The sequence below is a fragment of the Sapajus apella genome, unplaced genomic scaffold, assembly GCF_009761245.1.
Source record: "Sapajus apella isolate SASKATOON/1434 unplaced genomic scaffold, GSC_monkey_1.0 scaffold32, whole genome shotgun sequence".
NCBI classification, from domain to species: domain Eukaryota; kingdom Metazoa; phylum Chordata; class Mammalia; order Primates; family Cebidae; genus Sapajus; species Sapajus apella.
The window spans coordinates 15,187,229-15,206,280 of NW_022436972.1; the positions used below are offsets into that span (position 1 = coordinate 15,187,229).

At 41.0% G+C, this 19,052-nt stretch overlaps 1 long non-coding RNA gene across 1 annotated transcript; it reads right to left on the bottom strand.

Moving 5' to 3' along the window:
• Positions 1-14,093: 14,093 nt before the first annotated feature.
• On the bottom strand, positions 14,094-16,297 carry LOC116562189. Its single transcript, XR_004273828.1, has 3 exons — positions 16,287-16,297; positions 16,032-16,036; positions 14,094-14,177 (listed from the first exon to the last, which is right to left on the bottom strand). It is a non-coding gene; the product is annotated as an uncharacterized LOC116562189 (long non-coding RNA).
• Between the last annotated feature and the right edge of the window lie 2,755 nt (positions 16,298-19,052).

A 19,052-nucleotide genomic window follows, 5' to 3' on the forward strand; every position in this document is an offset into this window, starting at 1 on the left:
TCTCTCTCTCTCTCTCTCTCTCTCTCTCTCTCTCTCTCTCTCTCTCTGTTTCTGTCTCTTCTGTATGTCTGTCATTTTTTAAAATTTGGTATTGAATGTCACACTCCTTTGGGGATAAGCACAGGTGTTGGGTGAGTGCAGACACTTATAGGTGCCCAGGACCTCATCCTGATGCCCTGGGCATGCAGGGGGTGCGTGTCTGACTCCAACACTCAGTGAGGGGGACAGGAAAAGGGGGCAATGGTCACTTGGCAGCACAGGGGAGGGGATGTTGAGGAACCCTTGCTAGGGAGGCAGCAGGTGCAACGGTGGGAGCTGAGGCTCCAAGTCTTTGGCACATGACTTGACTTACAAAGCATTAATTCAAAGATACAATCATTAAGGGTTTTAAGATTGCCACTGCAGAGCACTAAACCTCAGTCCCTTCTGAGTGTGGGGCTGGGGAGGTGCACTGCATCCAGCCCGCAGGAAGCTGGCCCTGGTTGTGCTGTGGGAACATAACAAAATGTCAACCCTGCAGCAAGTGTCCCCAGGGTGCCCACGGACATGATGCAGCTCTGAGTGTGTAGAATCCACAGCCAGCAGAGATGTGCCTCAAGCACAGCAAAGAGGCTGGAGGGATGGACTCACTAAGCCAGTGAGAGGTAAAGTGCTGTCTGTGGATTTCCCAGGACTACGGCTTAGGTTTGCCAGAGCCACCCTGACCTCTTTTTACTGATGGTAGAAGTAAGTTGAGATTCAGCAATTTGAAGATTTAGCTGTTAGAGTAAATTATTATGGGATTGAGGTCACTGAGCAAGAGAAAAATTTTGCACCATCAGAATGCTAGAGCTGAAATCATGTTTTTTAAAAAGAAATGGGTGAGGCTGAGGCAGAAGGATCATTTGAGGCCAGAAGTTCGAGACCAGCCTGGGTAACAGAACAAGAACCCCATCTCTAAAAAAAGTATAAACATTAGCCAGGTATGGTGGCATGCACCTGTAGTTCCAGCTGTTTGAAGACCTGAGGTGAGAGGATCACTAGAGCCCAGGAGGTCAGAGCTGCAGCGAGCCAGGCTCATGCCACTGCATTCCAGCCTGGGCAACAGAGTGAGACCCCCATCTTTTACAAAGTAAGCAAGTAGAAGAACTGGGTGATGTTTGTAACCAAGTGTTTATGAAATAAAGCCTGCCAGATGTTTCCATAGGAAACGTACAGCCTGATCATGTATGCGATGTCTATGTAGATGCTGAGAAATGACCCAGAGCTGGAGTGCACCATTCTTAGCAAGGTCACATAGCAGTAGGAATGTTCTGGGGGACCTCCATGCTGTCAGGGTTGTATACGTGAGCAATTTCTGGAACCCTGTTTCTTTTCTTTCCACACTGTGGTGAGGATGAGAATATTGTTATTTGGGGCAGCAATTCTTAAACTGTCAGGCACATATGAATCCCCTGGGATCTTGGTTGAATGAAGATTCTCATTTGGTAGGGCTGGGCTGGGCCTGAGATTCTGCATTGCTAACAAGCTCCTACATGACTCCTGGACTATACTTTGAGGGTCAAGGGTCTAGACCAGCCTGGAGAATAAAAAATTGCTTCCTCCTTCAACATTCATGTCTAAATAAAAGGCCCTCAGACCATGTAAGTCCAGAACAGTACAGACCCCTTCTATCAGGCTTCTAGGTTAAGTTGAAATGTCTCCTCTCCTCCAGGAAGCCTTCCTTGGCTCTCCCAGGCAGAGGGGAGCACCATCACCTCAGGGCTCCTTCAGGGCTTGCTACAGGACTTTAGTGCATAGCATGCTGCTTTACCTGCGTGTGCACAATTTTCTCTCCCTCCTGGACTATGTGTCCCTGGAACACTGGGCATCTTTGCATCCCTGTTGGCAGGGTCAGTGCCTGGTCTTAGAAGGTGCTTGTATTAGTTTCCTATTACTGCAGGAACAAATCATCAAAAACTTAGTGGTTTAGTTTAAAAACACAAAGTTCTCTAGGTTAGATGTCCAACACAGGTCTCACTGGACTAAAAATCCAGGTGTTGGCAGGGTTCAGTTCCTTCTAGAGGCTCTAGGGAAGAATTTACTTGGGTTTTTTTTTTTTTTCCCCCTTTTCCAGTTTTTGGAGGCTACCTGCATTTTTTGGCTTCTGTCAAGAAGCCTTTCTTCTCTACCTTCCTCTGTCTTGAAAGTCAGCAATGGCGACTTTCAATGTCTTTCTCACATTTCATTTTTCTCTCCTCTCCTGCCACACTCTTCTGTTTTTAAGAAACATAATCTGAAAAATCTCCCCATCTTAACCTGATTAACAGCTTTAATTCCCTTTACCATTAGTGTAACATATTCACAGGTTGTGGGGATTCATGTGTAGACATCTTTGGGGGCTGTTATGCTGTCTACTCCAATGTTTGACTAGCGTCTATAGAGTGAATTTGTGCCTATGATTGGCCCTACAGACACAGCTCAGACAGGGGAGTTCTGAAGAGTTGAAGATTCTACAGCTCTGGACTTGCTGTGGCCAATTGTGTAGGATTTCTAGTATTTTTCATTTAGCTGGGATTCTCTCTAACTTCAGACATCTCAGAAGATATTGGTAGCCTCTTGATTCTAGTCATCCATACATAGGCAAGGTCTGCGTAGAACCAAGGAATTCATTTCACCTCAGCAAACGCTAATGTGGCTCTGGTTTTAGTTTCTGTTATGGAATGGAACAACATGGGCCCAGCTTTTGAGGGTCTCTCTGCTGTGTCTTTCTGGTGGCACAAGCAGTGATTCCCTAGGCAAATTGATGGGCTCGTCTGGATTAGTCCGCTGTATTTTTTAGGATGGCCAAAGCCATTTTCTGGAAAGAAAGAGATTCTGTTTTATAGTCTTCTTAGAAGATGTTTGTAGAACTGCTGAAAGTGTATATAGTTTATGCAGAATTTTTGCCAAATTTGGGCCGAATATATGTGTTTTGCTTGTGACCAGGACAGGGAAATGTGTTAACAGAAGCAACTTTCTTAAAGCCTCCCTTCCCATGTGATTGAAGCTCTAATTTTTCTTCCTAAGGGACTACATTGAACCTGTTCCCAATATATGGGAGTAAAGCCCAGTATCAATTCCCCTAACCCCCAGTAGGAGATGCTGGTGGCTGTAAATTTGAGTGAAAATTGTGACATACAATGACCAAGTGCTCAAGGATGTTTGTTTTCACTATAACCAAGTGACCAAGGGCTGCCTGTTAAAAATATCCCCAGTACTGGAGAAATGTGGGTTCCACAAACAGGATTCCACAGTAAATGAAAATGTCAACAGTAAAATTTGATCATGTGTTTTTGCCTACACAATTTTGTCCATAATTCTTGTGCAATTCTGTTCATAATTCTTGTGCAATTCTGTTATGGCACTTCAAAAGGGAGGCTTCTTTAAAACTGGTTTTGTATCTATGGACACTTCTAACTTCAAAATAAAACAGCCTGAGTTCATTTAACAAAGATTTCATTTATGAAATTCATTATGCAAAGTTGTAAGATGATGTGAATAATGTGTATCTTCTGTTTTCTGGGAATAGTGCTACTTCTTGGGCTAAGATGTAGACTCTTGAAGACAGGATTAGTGTCTTTTTGTTCTTGCTGCGTCTGGCACCGTCTCAACTCTGTCGACAAATGTCAGAGAAAGCCTTCCTAAGGAGGAAGGGACAAGAGAGGTGCTCTATGGGTGTTTATTATTGATGATGAAGAGAAATATTCATGCCAAATGACTTCAAAAGACATAACTGTTTCCCGAACTGAGCAAAATGAGTTGCATTGGAAAAACATAATCGCCTTTGGCTCGTAGTGGCTTCACTTCACCACCCTTGTGCTACCTGTCTTGTGTGTCTGGGGGCTGGAGTGGATCAATGAGAACCATGCAACCATTGATCATGCAGAATGGTGATAATGACCAGACCAAAGGATATTTTTTTCAGCTTGAATGTCCAGGGTCAGTGCTTCTCCTGTCTCAAAGGAAAGAAGCAGTTAGAGCATTGTTCAAAATGGCTCTTTAGAGAAATCATTTTCCAGCTCACTCCATTTGCATCTGTATTTCTATTTCAGATTTGCTAGGTTTCCTGTGCAAACATTTTCACTTATTACCCTTTATCACCTTTGCTAATTAAGGAAGATACAGAAACCAGATTTTTAGGGATTTTTTTTTTTTTTTCAGTTTCAGCCTTTGGCCACTTCCTATAAAAGATTTCCCTCTGCTTTGAATAAAATTTCTGAGCAGCCTTCAGAGCCAAATTAAATGATTTGGAATTCTCTCTAGCTAGCTGATCTCTAGCTGCAGAGATCAAGAACCCCATCTAGTGGGAAAATAAGAAGCTGCCACCGCAGTGATGGACTGAAATCAGCAGCGTGGTTGAAATCCCTGCCCAGCCCTTCCTGTGGAGCACAAGAAGGCCTCTGCAGAAGCCTCATTCAGAATCTCGAAGCTGTCGGCTTTTCTCTCTAACTGTATGGGGCAGGAGATGGGCAGTCAGAAAGATGCTTCGTGAGGGGAAGGAAAACTGCCCCCGTGCCCCGCTCCAGAGTAAAGCGAAGCCTGGTCCCAGGAAGGAGCAGCTGCCTGCAGAGGGATCCTGAGCCGTGGCGTCCTGGGAGCTTCGAGGTGGGCAGCCAGGGCGTGGAGGCAGCAGCGAGCCCAAACAGTCAAGACGAGCCCGGCTGAAGCCTGGCAGCGGAGGGTACTCTTACGGAGCCCTGGCTCCTGAGGCCAGCGGGACGTTTGGGCCCTCAGCGGGTTAGGGGGTTTGCTCTTCCTTTTCCTAAGGCGGGTCGCTGCCCAATGGGAGTGAGTTCCCGTCCATAAACCAGAAGCACCACCATGTGGTGGAGGAAAAGCACGTCTTTCCTTCTCATCCCCAGGAGTCACTGGACGCCCACCTCCCCGGGGGCGGGGAGGAGGCTCACGCAATTGCATGAGCTGTGCTGTTCCTTAGTGAGCCTCATGGCTCTGCGGGGGGCTGCCGGCTTCTACGTTATAGCTCTCCACTGAAATGTCACTTCCCTGTGGGGCTTCCTGCCACCACCATTGTTCTCTGCATGGCACCGTGGGCGTCCTTCATGATGCCTGTCACACCATTTAAGATGTTTTCCTGTGCGTCGTTCTCCTCCCGCTCTGAGGCCAGGGCCGTTGTGTGCTGTGTTACTGACATAGTCCTTCCTGCTGCAGTGCCTGGCACAGGGCAGGCACTCCCTTGTCTGTGTAAAGGAATAAAGAGGCTTGACTGAGCCCAAGGACTGGGAGGCAGGCTGCTGGAAAAGCCTGGGGACACCTCTCCCTGGCTGGCCCTTGTTGCGTCTCCTTCCTCTCCGCTAGAGGTAATCATAGGGGTCCAATTTGCCATGGGTTGTTAAGGAAATCACATGGGTCGAAGTGCTATGCAGATGCGAAGCGTCATCCAGGGCTGTTTCATTTCCATTTGCTTGGTCCCATTTACTGTAAGTGCATCTGCTTTCCCGGATCCCTTTATTATGGGAGAAGAAGCATGAGCTGGGGGAAGGTCCATCAGCACCCAGAGCCCAGGGACCTTCTGTATGATTCTGTCACATACAGAGTGGCAAACGTCAGAGGTGGGAGGCCCTTGCAAATCCCCTAATCCGGGGCTTCTCAAGCTTGTCTGTGTGTGAGAATTAACTGAGCGGTTTTTTAGCCATTGACCCAGGCCTCCCTGCTGGAGGTTCTGATTTAATTGGTCTGTGAGGAGGCTTAGGCATGAGTATTTTATTATTATTTGAGACAGAGTCTCACTCTGTCATCTAGGCTGGAGTGCAGTGGCACGATCTCAGCTCACTACAACCTCCACCTCTCGGGTTCAAGCAATTCTCCTGCCTCAGCCTCCCGAGTAGCTGGGCCTACAGGCACACACCTAATGTTGGTATCTTTAGTAGAGATAGGGTTTCACCATATTGGCCAGGCTGGTCTTGAACTCCTGACCTCAGCCGATACACCTGCTTCATCCTCCCAAAATGCTGGGATTAGGCATGGGTATTTTTAAACAGCTCTCAGGTAATTAATTCTAATGTGCAACTAGGGTTGAAGACCTCGACCAAATCCACCCCCACCTTTTTTTTTTTGAGATAGAGTCTTGCTCTGTTGCCCAGGCTGGAGAGCAATGGTGCGATCTCGGCTCAGTGCAACCTCTGCCTCCTGGGTTCAAGCCATTCTCCTGCCTCAGCCTCCTGAGTAGCTGGGATTACAGGCACCCACCATCATGCCCAGCTAAGTTTTGTATTTTTGTAAAGACAGGATATCACCATGTTGGCCAGGCTGGTCTTGAACTCCTAACTTCAGGTGATCCACCCACCTTGGCCTCCCAAAGTACTGGGATTACCCCTTACTTTTAAAATGAGTCCACAGAGCCCTGGAGGATCCACAGCAGCCCCTTTCCCATGGTCAGCAGAGCCATGACTGGGATCCAGGCCCCTGTCCCTTCTCTCACAGGCATTGGGGGAGCCAGGCCACAGACATCAGAGCAGGATTTGTCCTCCTGCAGGACTGACTCTCACAGAGACTTTTCTCCTGTGTAGGAGATAAGAAAGGGGTCCCCACCTAGTCCAGGGTCTGAGAGCAGTGTGAGATGCTGTGCAGACACAGAACAGGAAATGGTGCAGCATCCACACCTGGGCAGAGTACACGTGGTCGGTACCTGGGACTTCCCCAGGTTGCTGCCCCTCCCCTGACCTGCCTTCACCTTTTGCAGCGGCAACTGTTTTACTGTGTTTAGCAAGGGCGGGCAATTCTAAGGTTGATAGAAACCTAGGGAAGTACTGTGAGCTTTGACACTGGCCAGGGGATCAAAGTGGGCCACTGCCAGTTGAGAAACCTGGCCTGGTGATGGGTACAGGCCAGACACACTGAGACGAAAGAGAAACCCAGAGCTCTTGGCAATGTGAAAGGATAATAAATCTCAGGTTCCCCAAATCACTAAGCTAAAGGGAAAAGTCCAGCTGGGAACTATTTAGAGCAAACCTGCATCCTATTCAAAGTCACTGAGATAAATGTGTATTTGATTGCCTCCTTTGGAAAGGCTAATCAGAAATGAAAAAGAATGCAACCATTTGTCTCTTATCTATCTAAGACCTGGAAGCCCCATCCCCACTGTGAGTCCTTTTCTTCGGGATGTCCCGCCTTTCCAGACCAAACTAATGTTCATCTTACATATATTGATTGATGTCTCATGTCTCCCTCCAATGTGCAAAACCAGCTGTGCTCAGACTACCAAGGGCATGTGTTGTCAGGACCTCCTGAGGCTGTGTCGTGGGTGTGTGTCCTTAACTTCGGCAAAACAAACTTCTTAAACTGATTTCAGAGCTGTCTTGGATATTCAAGGTTCACAGCAAGAAGAGATTTTATTTGCATTTCAGGGGACACAGTAGACTTGTTTTGTTCCAGATGAAACGTAGCTGACAGATGAAGAAGGGGATAAGAAATTATTCAACATAAAAGCGAGTTTCCTGTATTATCTCTGATTGAGGCAGCGATCTCAGATGTCCATTTATTAGAGGCTTTAGGTGTCAAGGCTTTGGATGTGCCAAAATAGGTTAACAAATCGGGGTGACTTTTATATATTTACATTACTTTTTATTTAAACAAATTTTAAAGTTTCATTTAGGTAAGGGCATTTAACATGAGATTTCCCTTTTAATAATGTTTAAATGCACAACACAGTATTATCTATAGGCGCAATATTGCACAGCATTGCTCTTGAACTTAGTTGTCTTGTCTTCTGTGAACCCCAAACATTTGAGACAGGTGTCAGTTAATTTAGAAGGTTTATGTTGCCAAGGTTGAGGACTCACCTGTGACACAGCCTCAGGAAGTCCTGATGACATGTGCCCAAAGTGATTAGGGCACAGCTTGGTTTGATACATTGAGGGAGACGTGAGATCAATCAGTATATGTAAGTACATTGGTTCAGTCTGGAAAGGCAGGACAACTTGAAGCAAAGGCAGGAAGACTGGAAGTCGGGGGAGCTTCCAGGTTACAGATGGGCAATACACAAATGGTTACATTCTTTTGAGTTTCTGATTAGTCTTTACAAAGGAGCCAAATCAGATATACCCCTGCTTCAGTGAGCAGAAGAATGACTTTGAACAGAATGGGAGGCAGGTTTGCCCTAAGCAGTTTCAAGCCTTAGTGATTTTGGGGGCCCAAGATATTTTCTTTTCACATTTTTCCCCACTTTTCTTTTAAAATATCTTTTGGAAAAAGCATTTTACAAAAGAATGAGTCTCTGGTCTCAGTTTCATCTGATCTCTCATGGCTAGGGCAGTTTATTTCTAGATGGGTAGGTCTGGAAAGCTCATTTTTAACAGGTTATGAAGTCTCATGTCCTGTGAAGAGAAAATAGAGAGAAAGGGAGAAAAAATCAAAACAAAAGAACAATCCTGGAAAAAATCTATATAGACCACGTTACTCTGAAGTCCATACATTAATAGGCAGGTATGAAAGTGGCTTATGTGTGTAAGTAGGTTACTGTTATTCTCTTCTGAAGCTTAAGTTGTCTGGCTGCAGTTTGCAGGGTTTTAAAAAAGCACAGCTTAGCTTTCAGTGACTCCAAATTAGGAAAAATGAAAAAGAGAAGGAAAAGAATGGAAAACATCATTTTGAAGACTTGTAGCCAAGAAGAATTAGAATTCAGTCCAAATTGTAGAAAACAATAAAAATTGGAAAAAACATTAGGCAAGACTAGAATCTAACAGCAGGTATCCAATCATTTGAAACATAATTTTCTTTTTTCTCCATTTTTCCACTTTACAAAGACAAATCATGGTAGGGCTGGTTCTCTTATTATACTTGGCCTAATTATTTGTATACAGTGCAGCAAGAATAACTGGTTTTATGTAGGCTTTTAAATTGGCTTTGATGGAACTGTGTTCCATAAGAGGAATCTCAGGTAAGACTTTTCTAAAGCTGAACCCAGTCATGGATTGTGCCATGAAATACCTATGAGTTGGGTGAAATTTCCTCTCCTCTTGAGGTTCCAAGATAAACCTGAGGCTTCTGCACCTCTCAGAAAGTGACATTCTTTACTTATTGCAGGTCAGAAATGCTGTACTGTTCTTCAAGGGCTTTATTGGCTTCAGAGGTCAAATTTGATTTCTTAAAGGAAAGCACACCATTCCAGTCCTAACCTTAGTCAAATAACCAATTTCTCCAACTGTGTCCTGTCACAAATGAAAACAGATTCTTACTGCACTTATGCAAATAACTGTATTGCCATAGTTAAGAATACTCAACAAGTAGTTTCCAATTCTGGAGAAGTCAGGTAGAGAGAAACAGAGATGCTCCAAAGTTTGTTCACAGGAGTACACGAAATTGTAAAAAGCTGTTAATAGCTCAAAAGAAAAGTTTTAAGACTCTGAAAAAGAAAACAAGAATCAGCAAACATATTAAGCAAAAGGTAAAAAAGATTGGTTCAGTCCATGCACTTAATTCCTGTTCTACTTGATACTCCTGAGTCCTGAAAGTTTTTCCTCTATTCTGATGTCACAGTCTCCAAGGTTATCAGACACCTGCATTCAAGAGCGCCTGTTGGAGATTTATAGTTGATTATATAATTACCTTCTAAAGAAGACCAAAACAAGACAACAATTGTCCATTGATGAAAAGAAAAGTTTTAAGGCAGCCATAGTTAAAAGACACAATTGACAAGGAAATTTGTTACCTCCATGGCATACAATTTTAACGTACCAATTATGATTATTACTGATAATATACACTAAGTTATATCAGAATTACAGGAATTTCTCATAATTTTGGAACACATATCAATAAGATATTTGGATACAGCCCAAAGAAAACCAAACACTATTTTGTATTTGACAATGCTTCCTGTATAATTGTTTATACCAAATAAGTCAAATTATGTCATTTTTGGACTTTAGGGATCCTAATGTCTTACAGGATTAATTAGGTTAGAGAAAGACATAATTTGATTTTGGGAAGTTTGTCAAATATAAAAGTTTTAAAATACTTGATAGTACAAAATAGGATTACAGGTCATTGTAAAGTCATTTATTTAACCAAAGTGGTAATTCAAGGAGTTCAAAAAGCAGAAACCTTCATTCTTTGAGAGAGGAGACTTAATTTTCTAAACAAGAAGCCCTAATAAAAACAGCATAAATTCAATTACATTTGTGTTTTGAAATTTTGTAAACAATCTTCATTATAAAATATAACTTCCATAAGTCTTTTATAATCTTTATTAAGGAGTTAGCTAATCCTGCAAGAAAACCTTGCTAATTTGACACAGGGGTCCATATACTGGTTTTGCATCAATGTGCCTTTGACTTTAATAATTAATTTATAGAGAAACTAAACTTACTATATCTTTCAAAATTGGCCCTTACAATCTTATGCACCCACCTCTTCCTCAGTAGTCCCTGAGTCTTGAGGAGTTGAATAGCTTTAATGTCTTGCCCTGTATCTCAGGAATGTAGTTTATTTTGATTGGCATCTTTCTCGGGCCTGAAAATGAGGCTTTAATTGCTGTCAGTGTTTTAGATTTAGCAGGACTTGGTGTCCCTTTTAGACCCAGGAGTTAAAAGCTCTGTAACTCAATGTTACAAGGACTTTAAAAGCATATATAGGACGATACATGGATGTAATGACCTTAATTGAATTTTTTTATCTCAGTTTTTTCCTAAGCAAACCAAAACTTAATAATAATCTGACAACTTGATTTTATAAAAGTTTTTTTTTAAATACATATATCCTCTTATTTTGACTTACACTGACTGTTCATGACATTGTTGGACTTTCTGATTTGTTCTGAACATCCCTCCTTTTTAAACAACCAGTTGCTTTATTTTAGAAAGAAATTTACCATGAAAGAGTCTTTCTTTTATAAAATTATTTACCTTTAAGCTTTCTTACCTAAAAAAATTACCTCTTTATTTTTATTACTTTCTTTACATCTTTTTTTATTTCCTGGTTCCTTTTACCTTGTTTTATACATAAACCTTAAAAATTAGGCAAAACTTTTTCACCTTTTTTTTGATTTAAAAAAGGACACACTTCTTTTTTTCTTTTTATTTTTTAAGCAAGAATGTTTTCCTACAATATATATTTATTGGAAAACGCCCAGATAATGAAATATCTATTATTTAGTTTAATATAGCTTTATGTTCTAAATTACGACCAGTTTGTCTACAAGTATTTATTCCATTACATTTACCTAAGTATTTTAATTGTTTGTGTAGATTATTTATGAAAACTGTGATAGTCATGATTTAAAGTTCTGAAACCACCATTGCAAAATTATAACTGAGACAGTGAAAAAGAAGATTTGACCTAATTGGCTCCATCTTGCTCATAACTTCCAAGTCATCTTTGTTCATTCCTGGGCATAGGCTGAGTTAACTTTGGGAGGAACTTAGTTTATAATTTAGCTTTGAAACAGAGATGATAATAGTCCTTTCCCAAAACAAACCTCCTTATTGTCTGTGAACTAGACTGCCTAAGGTCCCAGGATTAGAAGTTATGGTAATCTTACTAAATTCAAGATGTAGCTATTTTCATTAAACCTGTATCAATGTCTTATTTATTAAATTACACAAGCAAAGCAAAAACCCCATTTTGGTTTGGGCTAGGTTTATATTTTTCTAAACCCTAGGCCAAATTTTGACACTTTATAGTATTTGACAAGCATAAGTATGAAATTGCTTGATTAATAAATTCAAAAAATAATATATGCTGGCAGTTCTTAAGACATTTCTAATATTACTTTACCAATAATTTTAAAGCTGGCTTATTTATTGAAGATTATACTTAAGTTACATAAACTTGAGAAAGCATTTGATTAATTTAAGTGCTTTTCTTTTTTCTTTTCTTTTCTTTTTTTTTTTTTTTTTTTTTTTTGTTGAGACAGAGTCTAGCTCTGTTGCCCAGGCTGGAATGCAATGGTGCAATCTCTGCTCACTACAAACCCCACTAACCAAGTTCAAGCGATTCTCCTGCCTTAGCCTCCTGAGTAGCTGGGATTACACGTGCCTGCCACCATGCCCACCTAATTTTTGTATTTTTACTATAGATGGTATTTCACTGTGTTGGTCAAGCTGGTCTTGAACTCCTGACCTCGTGATCCGCCTGCCTCAGCCTGGCAAAGTGCTGGGATTACAAGCGTGAGTCACAGTGCCTGGCCTTTTATTTTTCTTTAAGCCAATTAATTAGAGCTCTTTTATATATATTTAGTAGTGAAATATTCTGTACACAACATATAAAAATGTATTAGGTCTGCCAATGGAAGTACATTTTATAGATTCACAGAGACCCCCACTTTTTGAAAAACAGACATTTCTGTGTGTCTAAACTGCATTCTTCCTTAAAAGCCCAAGAGTACCCTCTGTTGCAATACTGTTTTAGTCAAAAAATCAGGTGGAAGCAGAATTCATTTAACTGAGAGGAAAAAAAAAACTTCGGTGGCTCAAAAAGACAAGGTCTTAGGAGAAAAAAACAAAAAAAAACCCCAAAATACAAAGACCTTTTAAATACAAACATGAATGCATGTGCGCACGCGCGTGCGCACACACACGCATCTTCCATGTTAGCCTTTTAATTAAGCAGCTGACTTAGCTATTGAGCTCCTTTAACAACAAAAATTTTTAAAAATCTTATTACCATATTTCAGCTGGGACAAAATGTTGCTAAACTAACAATGATCACACAAATTATACAATTTCTGAGCACTTTAATTGTAAGCAGAAATTAACACCAGCTGGTTGTTAATGCTAACTTGAGTTGTTTTAAAAAGAAATTGCAAGAGAGAATCTCAAACTAGTTTTTTACCTAATGACGAGTCTTAGGCTGTAGATTGTGCTCTACCTTCCTAGAAGCAGGGAAAAAAACAAAAAACTCATCTTCCCTGTTGGAAGCAAGCTCAAATTCCATAAAGGAGTCACCTCCCTTCCATTATCATGGAAGCAGGAAAACTTGCCTTCCTCTTGGAAGCAAGTAAAACTCCAAAAAAAAAGAAGGAGTTTTACAGCAAAATAAACTTTAGATCTCACCCAAAGTTTGGGAGATCACGGATTCTCTGGAGGGGTTACCCTCAGAGCTCAGCAAATTGTCCTGTTGATTTGAGCCATAAAGTTAGCTCATGCAGGTACCAAGCATCAATAGATTTTTCAAAGGTCAGAGGCACCTTCACTCAGAATCCATCCATGGTTACCAAAATGTGAACTCTCAAAATTTGTGACAGGTCTCAGTTATTTAGAAAGTTTATTTTGCCAAGGTTGAGGCTGTGCCTGTGACACAGCCTCAGGGAGTCCTGATGACATGTGCCCAAAGTAGTGAGGGCACAGCTTGGTTTCATACATTGAGGGAGACATGAGACATCAATCAATATATGTAAGAAGTACATAGGTTCAGTCTGGAAAGGCGGGACAACTTGAAGCAAAGGTAGGAAGACTGGAAGTGGGGGGAGCTTCCAGGTTACAGTAGGTGATATACAAATGGTTATATTCTTTTGAGTTTCTGATTAGCCTTTCCAAAGGAGGTAAATCAGGTATGCATCTATCTCAGTAAGCAGAGGAGTGACTTTGAATAGAATGGGAGGCAGGTTTGCCCTAAGCAGTTCCAAGCTTGAGTTTTCCTTAGTGATTTTGGGGGCCCAAGATATTTTCTTTCATACTTCTCACCAGAAAGGGTCTCAGTCCAAGAACCCAAGAGAGGGTTCTTGGATCTTGCACAAGAAAGAAATCCAGGTGAATCTATATAGTAAAGTGAAAGCAAGTTTATTAGGAAAGTAATAAAGAATGGGTACTCCATAGGCAGAGCAGCCCTGAGGGCTGCTGCTTGCCCATTTTTATGGTTATTTCTTATATGCTAAACAAGGGGTGCATTATTCATGCCTCCCTTTTTTAGACCATATAGGGTAACTTCCTGATGTTGCCATGGCATTTGTAAATTGCCATGGCTCTGGTGGGAGCTTAACAGTGAGGGCGACCAGAGGTCATTCTCATTGCCATCTTGGCCTTGGTGGGTTTTGGCTGGCTTCTTTATTGCATCTTGTTTTATCAGCAAAGTCTTTATGACCTGTATCTTGTGCTGACCTCCTGTCTCATCCTGTGACTAATAATGTCCTAACCTCTTGGGAATGTAGCCTAGCAGATCTCAGCCTCGTTTTACCCAGCCCCTATTCAAGATGGAGTTACTTTAGTTCAAACACCTCTGACCTTTAGGAGGCCAAGGTGGGCAAATCACTTGAGGTCAGAAGTTTAAGACCAGCCTGTCCAACATGGCAGAACCCCATCTCTGCTAAAAATACAAAAATTAAGTCATCATGGTGGCAGGCCTCTGTAATCTCAGCTACTCGGGAGGCTGAGGCAGGATAATCACTTGAATCCAGGAGGCAGAGGTTGCAAGGAGCCAAGACCGTGCCACTGCATCCCAGCCTGTATGACAGAGAGAGACTCTATCTCAAAATAACAAAACAAGGCTGGGTGCAGTGGCTCATGCCTATAATCCCAGCACTTTGGGAGGCCGAGGCGGGTGGATCATGAGGTCAAGAGATCGAGACCATCCTGGCCAACATGGTGAAACCCCATCTCTACTAAAAAAATATAAAAATTAGCTGGGTGTGGTGGCGCATGCCTGTAGTCCCAGCTACTCTGGTGACTGAGGCAGGAAAATTGCTTGAACCCAGGAGGCAGAGATTGCAGTGAGCCGAGATTGCGCCACTGCACTCCAGCCTGGTGCCTGGGGACAGAGCAAGACTCTGTCTCAAAAAAAAAAAAAAAAAATGTCTTTGACATTCCCTCCTCCCTTTTATAAGAGAACCCTTAATCCTAAGGGTTGCAGAGGGACAAAGATCCATCTTCTGTAACTTCTTCAGGCTGAATAGGGGCAGCGATACTCTCTGGGTAACAATGAGGGTGGTTTGTATTCAGAGTAGAGAGGAGCTCAGTCAGAAAGCATTAGTAATGCTGAGGGCCATTCATAACTCTTGAGTTCCAACAAAAGGTGATATCTGGAAGATTAATAAGTGTTCAATTTAAGAAAACATTGAGTAAGCTTATTCTTCATTCCTACACGAAGAGTACAACTACAATATATTCCACAAAAGTAAAGCAAAATAATTAAAATTATCCTAGTTAAACTAAATTAGAAGGCTATCAATCAACTGGGCAACTGTTGGAACCAGGCTGATCTAGGGTCACCGATGTGCCCAGAATTAGCATATTGACTTCAGATTTTTACGTTACCCATCTCTTTTGCTTCTTTTGAGCAGCAGCCAGAGATTACTGGTTGATTTACAGGGATAAGCAAGGTCAGCCTGAATTGCAGGAAAAAACTAAAAAAGAAAACAAACTAAAAAGAAAAAAACCCAAAACAAAAACAAATGATGAGACTAGAATCTAATAGCAAGTGTACCATAGTTCTTAAAACATAATTTGTCTCTTCAGTTTCCCATTTTTACTAAAGACAAATCATAAGATTGATTTGCTTTATTATATTTGTCCTGTTTATTTGTATAAAGAACAGCAAAAATAATTCTTTTTCATACTGACTTTTAAAATTGGCTTTGATGGAACTCTGTTCCATAAGGAATCTCAGATAAGAATTTTTTTTTAAACCAAGCCCAGCTATGGGTTTGTACCCTCAAATATTGATGAATTGGGTAAATGTCTCTCCTCTTGAGGTCCCGGCATAACTTGGGGCTCCAGGGCCTGTCAGAAAGTGACATTCTTTACTTACCATAGGTTACGAACCCTGTACAGGGACTGTGTAGACAAGGTATGAGGCCAGTTTTCCAAAGGAGCTTTTATTGGCTTTACAAGTCAAGTTTGATTCCTTAAAGAAAGCACACCACAGCCTTGGTAAAATAACCAACTTCTTCAATTGCATTCTGTTACAAAAGAAAACGGATTCTTATTGCACTTAAGCAAATAAGTATATTGCCATAAGTTAAGAATACTCACAAATAGTTTCCAAATTTTGGAGAAATCAGAGAGAAACAAATATGTTCCAAATATTATTTAAAAGAGCATACTTTATGCAATTGCTACAAGCTATAAATGGCTCAAAACAAAAGCTTCCTTGACTCCAAAAACAAAACAAGGATCAGCAACATTTTAAGCAAAGTCAAAAAGATTACTTCAGACTTCTATTAGTTTAGTCCATGCAGTTAACTCCTGTTCTGCTTCATATTCATGAACATTTCAGCTTTCTTTGAGAGTTCTGGAAGGTTTTTTTTCTCTATTCCAATGTCACAGTTTCCAAAGTTATCAGAAACTTGCATTCAGGAACACCTGGTAGAGTTCTATAGTTGATTGATCATAAACCACCTTTTAAAGAGGATTTAAACAAGACAACAATTGTCTGTGGATGACAATATTTTAGGGCAGCCACAGTTGAAAATAGTATTGTTAAGGAAATTTGATTACCTCTGTGGCATGCAATGATTTTATGTAACAATTACAATTATTACTGATAATGTACACCAAGTCCTTTCAGAATTATAGGAATTTCACATAATTTTGGGATACATACCAATAACATATTTATACAAATAACATCCTAAAGAAAACCAAACACTGTTTCACATTTGACAATGCTTCCTATATGATTTTTATCCCAAATAAGCCAAATTTCACCTTTATATTAATTTTAAACTCAATTCTTAATAATACCTTATAGACACATATACCCAATTTTAATGTTTGACCATAAAGTATAATTCTCATAAACCTTTCATAACTCTTTATAAATTTTTGTTAAAGGGCAGATTATAAGCAGATTTTTGCTTTAAGAAAAACCTGTTGTACTTTTAATTCCAATGTTTAATTTACAGAAAAACTGAATAATACCCCTTTAGCTTTAGCCAATATGTCCACACACAGAAATTTTTCTACAAGATTAATTTTTTACAAATCTTTCATGATTTGTTCAAATGTTTAGCTTTATCTAACATAATTGAGAAGCTTTTTCTAACATAATACAATCCTTTAGCCTTCTAAACTTAGGCAAGACATCCACATTCCCATTCCTTCTTATAATCTTTTACCAGAAATACATTTCACTTTCTCTACACACCTTGCATGTAAAAATGTTTTTTTAGTAGTCTCAAATACATGTTACAATGTTAACTCTTGGCGACTTTTGCTTTTGGTGAAAACCTTGGTAAGTAAGGGATTTTAATTATGTATTAGGTTTGGAGCCTAGTATACCAGACAGAAGATCAAATGTCTTTATTTTGCCAATAATTTTTAAAGCTGTTTTTATTTCCCAAACATTACTAAAGTCATGTGAACTAAAAGGCATTACACTTTTTACTTTTCTGACAATATTTAATTTAAGCTCTTATTGTTATTAAACCTATTAATCAAAGCTCTTTTATATCACACATACAACACATAAAAATACACAGACAGACAGAAGAAGATCCAGTAGTTGTAAGATTTTTCACTTGCTTGTTTTTAAATTTAAAGAATGCAGGTCAGAGGGATACCATGGGAAGAAATGCCAGATATAGGTGACAGGGAGATGGAGGCAGCAAATCACATTGTCATGTATGCACCTATGCAACAATCCTGCATGATCTGCACACGTACCCCAGAACCTAAAGTGCAATAAAATATATTAAAAAAAAGAATGCAGGCTGGGCATGGTGACTCATGTCCGTAATTCCAGCACTTTGGGAGGTCTAGGTGGGCAGATCACCTGAGGTCAGGAGTTTGAGACCAGCCTGGCCAACATGGTAAAACCCCATCTTTACTAAAAATACAAAAATTAGCCGGGTGTGTTACCTGTAATCACAGCTACTCAGGAGGCTGAGGCAGGAGAATCACTTGAACTTGGGAGGTAGAGGTTGAAGTGAGCCAAGACCATGGCATTGCACTCCAGCTTGGGTGACAGAGCGAGACTGCATCTCAAAAAAAAAAAGCATGCAGTTTCTGGGGCCTAATAAACAGGCTCAGCTGGAAGGCAAAACAGATCTCCAGAAACGAAGGGTTCCATTTTTATATCAGATCCTGATTCCAGAAAGAAGGAATCAGCCCATCCACAAAACTACATTTCCTATCTAATTATTACACACCAAATTTCTCTCATAATGTGGAGTAATTTCTGATACCCCCTAAAGTCAAAAATGTCAGATAACACAATATAAAACAGAACAGAGCCTTCAATTTTGAGAGTTATCTATCCACTTTTAATTCCTGGGATTCCATGAGAAAAACAGAGGTTTTTCCCAAAAGAAGGTCTGTGGTACTTCCTCTGCTTTTCCCAAAGAGTCCCAAGCTGTTAGAGCTTGAATATCCACTTTTAATTAAGCTGACTTTTTTTTTTTTTTGAGATGGAGTCTTACTCTTGTCACCCAGGCCGGAGTGCAATGGCATGATCTCATCTCACTGCAACCTCTACCTCTCAGGTTCAAGCGATTTTCCTGCCTCAGCCTCCCAAGTAGCTGGGACGACAGGCACCTGCCACCATTCCCGGGTAATTTTTTTTTTTTTTTTTTTTTTAGTAGAAATGGGTGAGTCATCTCTGCTAAAGACCTCCCCAACCTAACTAACTCTGAGATCCCGGACAACTCACTTACCTTTCTGGCTCTCAACTTTCCCATGGGTAAAATGACAATAACAACATGAGCTGGGTACAGCTAGTGCTCGACTTACGACCACGGTCGGGACCACGGACTGGTTGTAACACGATTTGGTCATAAGTTGAGTAGGCTATATGTACAGTTGAAATGGTGCACGCGGAGATGGTAGTGCTGTCGGAAGCTGGTCCGCACTCTTGTACGCCCAGCTGGGCAACATTTGCGCTGCCAGATGCGGAGCAGTCGTGGCTAGTGATTGTGGTTGTAAAGTGGAATGGTCATAAGTTGCATAGGTGGTAAGTCGATCAATACCTGTATAAAACTATGTGGTGCCTAGAAAATAGTAAGTGTGGAATACAGGTGAGCAATTCTACTTCTCATTGTTTCCCTGTTAGTATTGTTTCACCATGTAGAAATCCCTGCCTGCTACCAGGGTGCTGGGCAGTGCCTGGCCCTTCCCTCTGCAGCCTCACCAGCCCAGCAAGCATCAGAGGAGGATGTTTGAGGC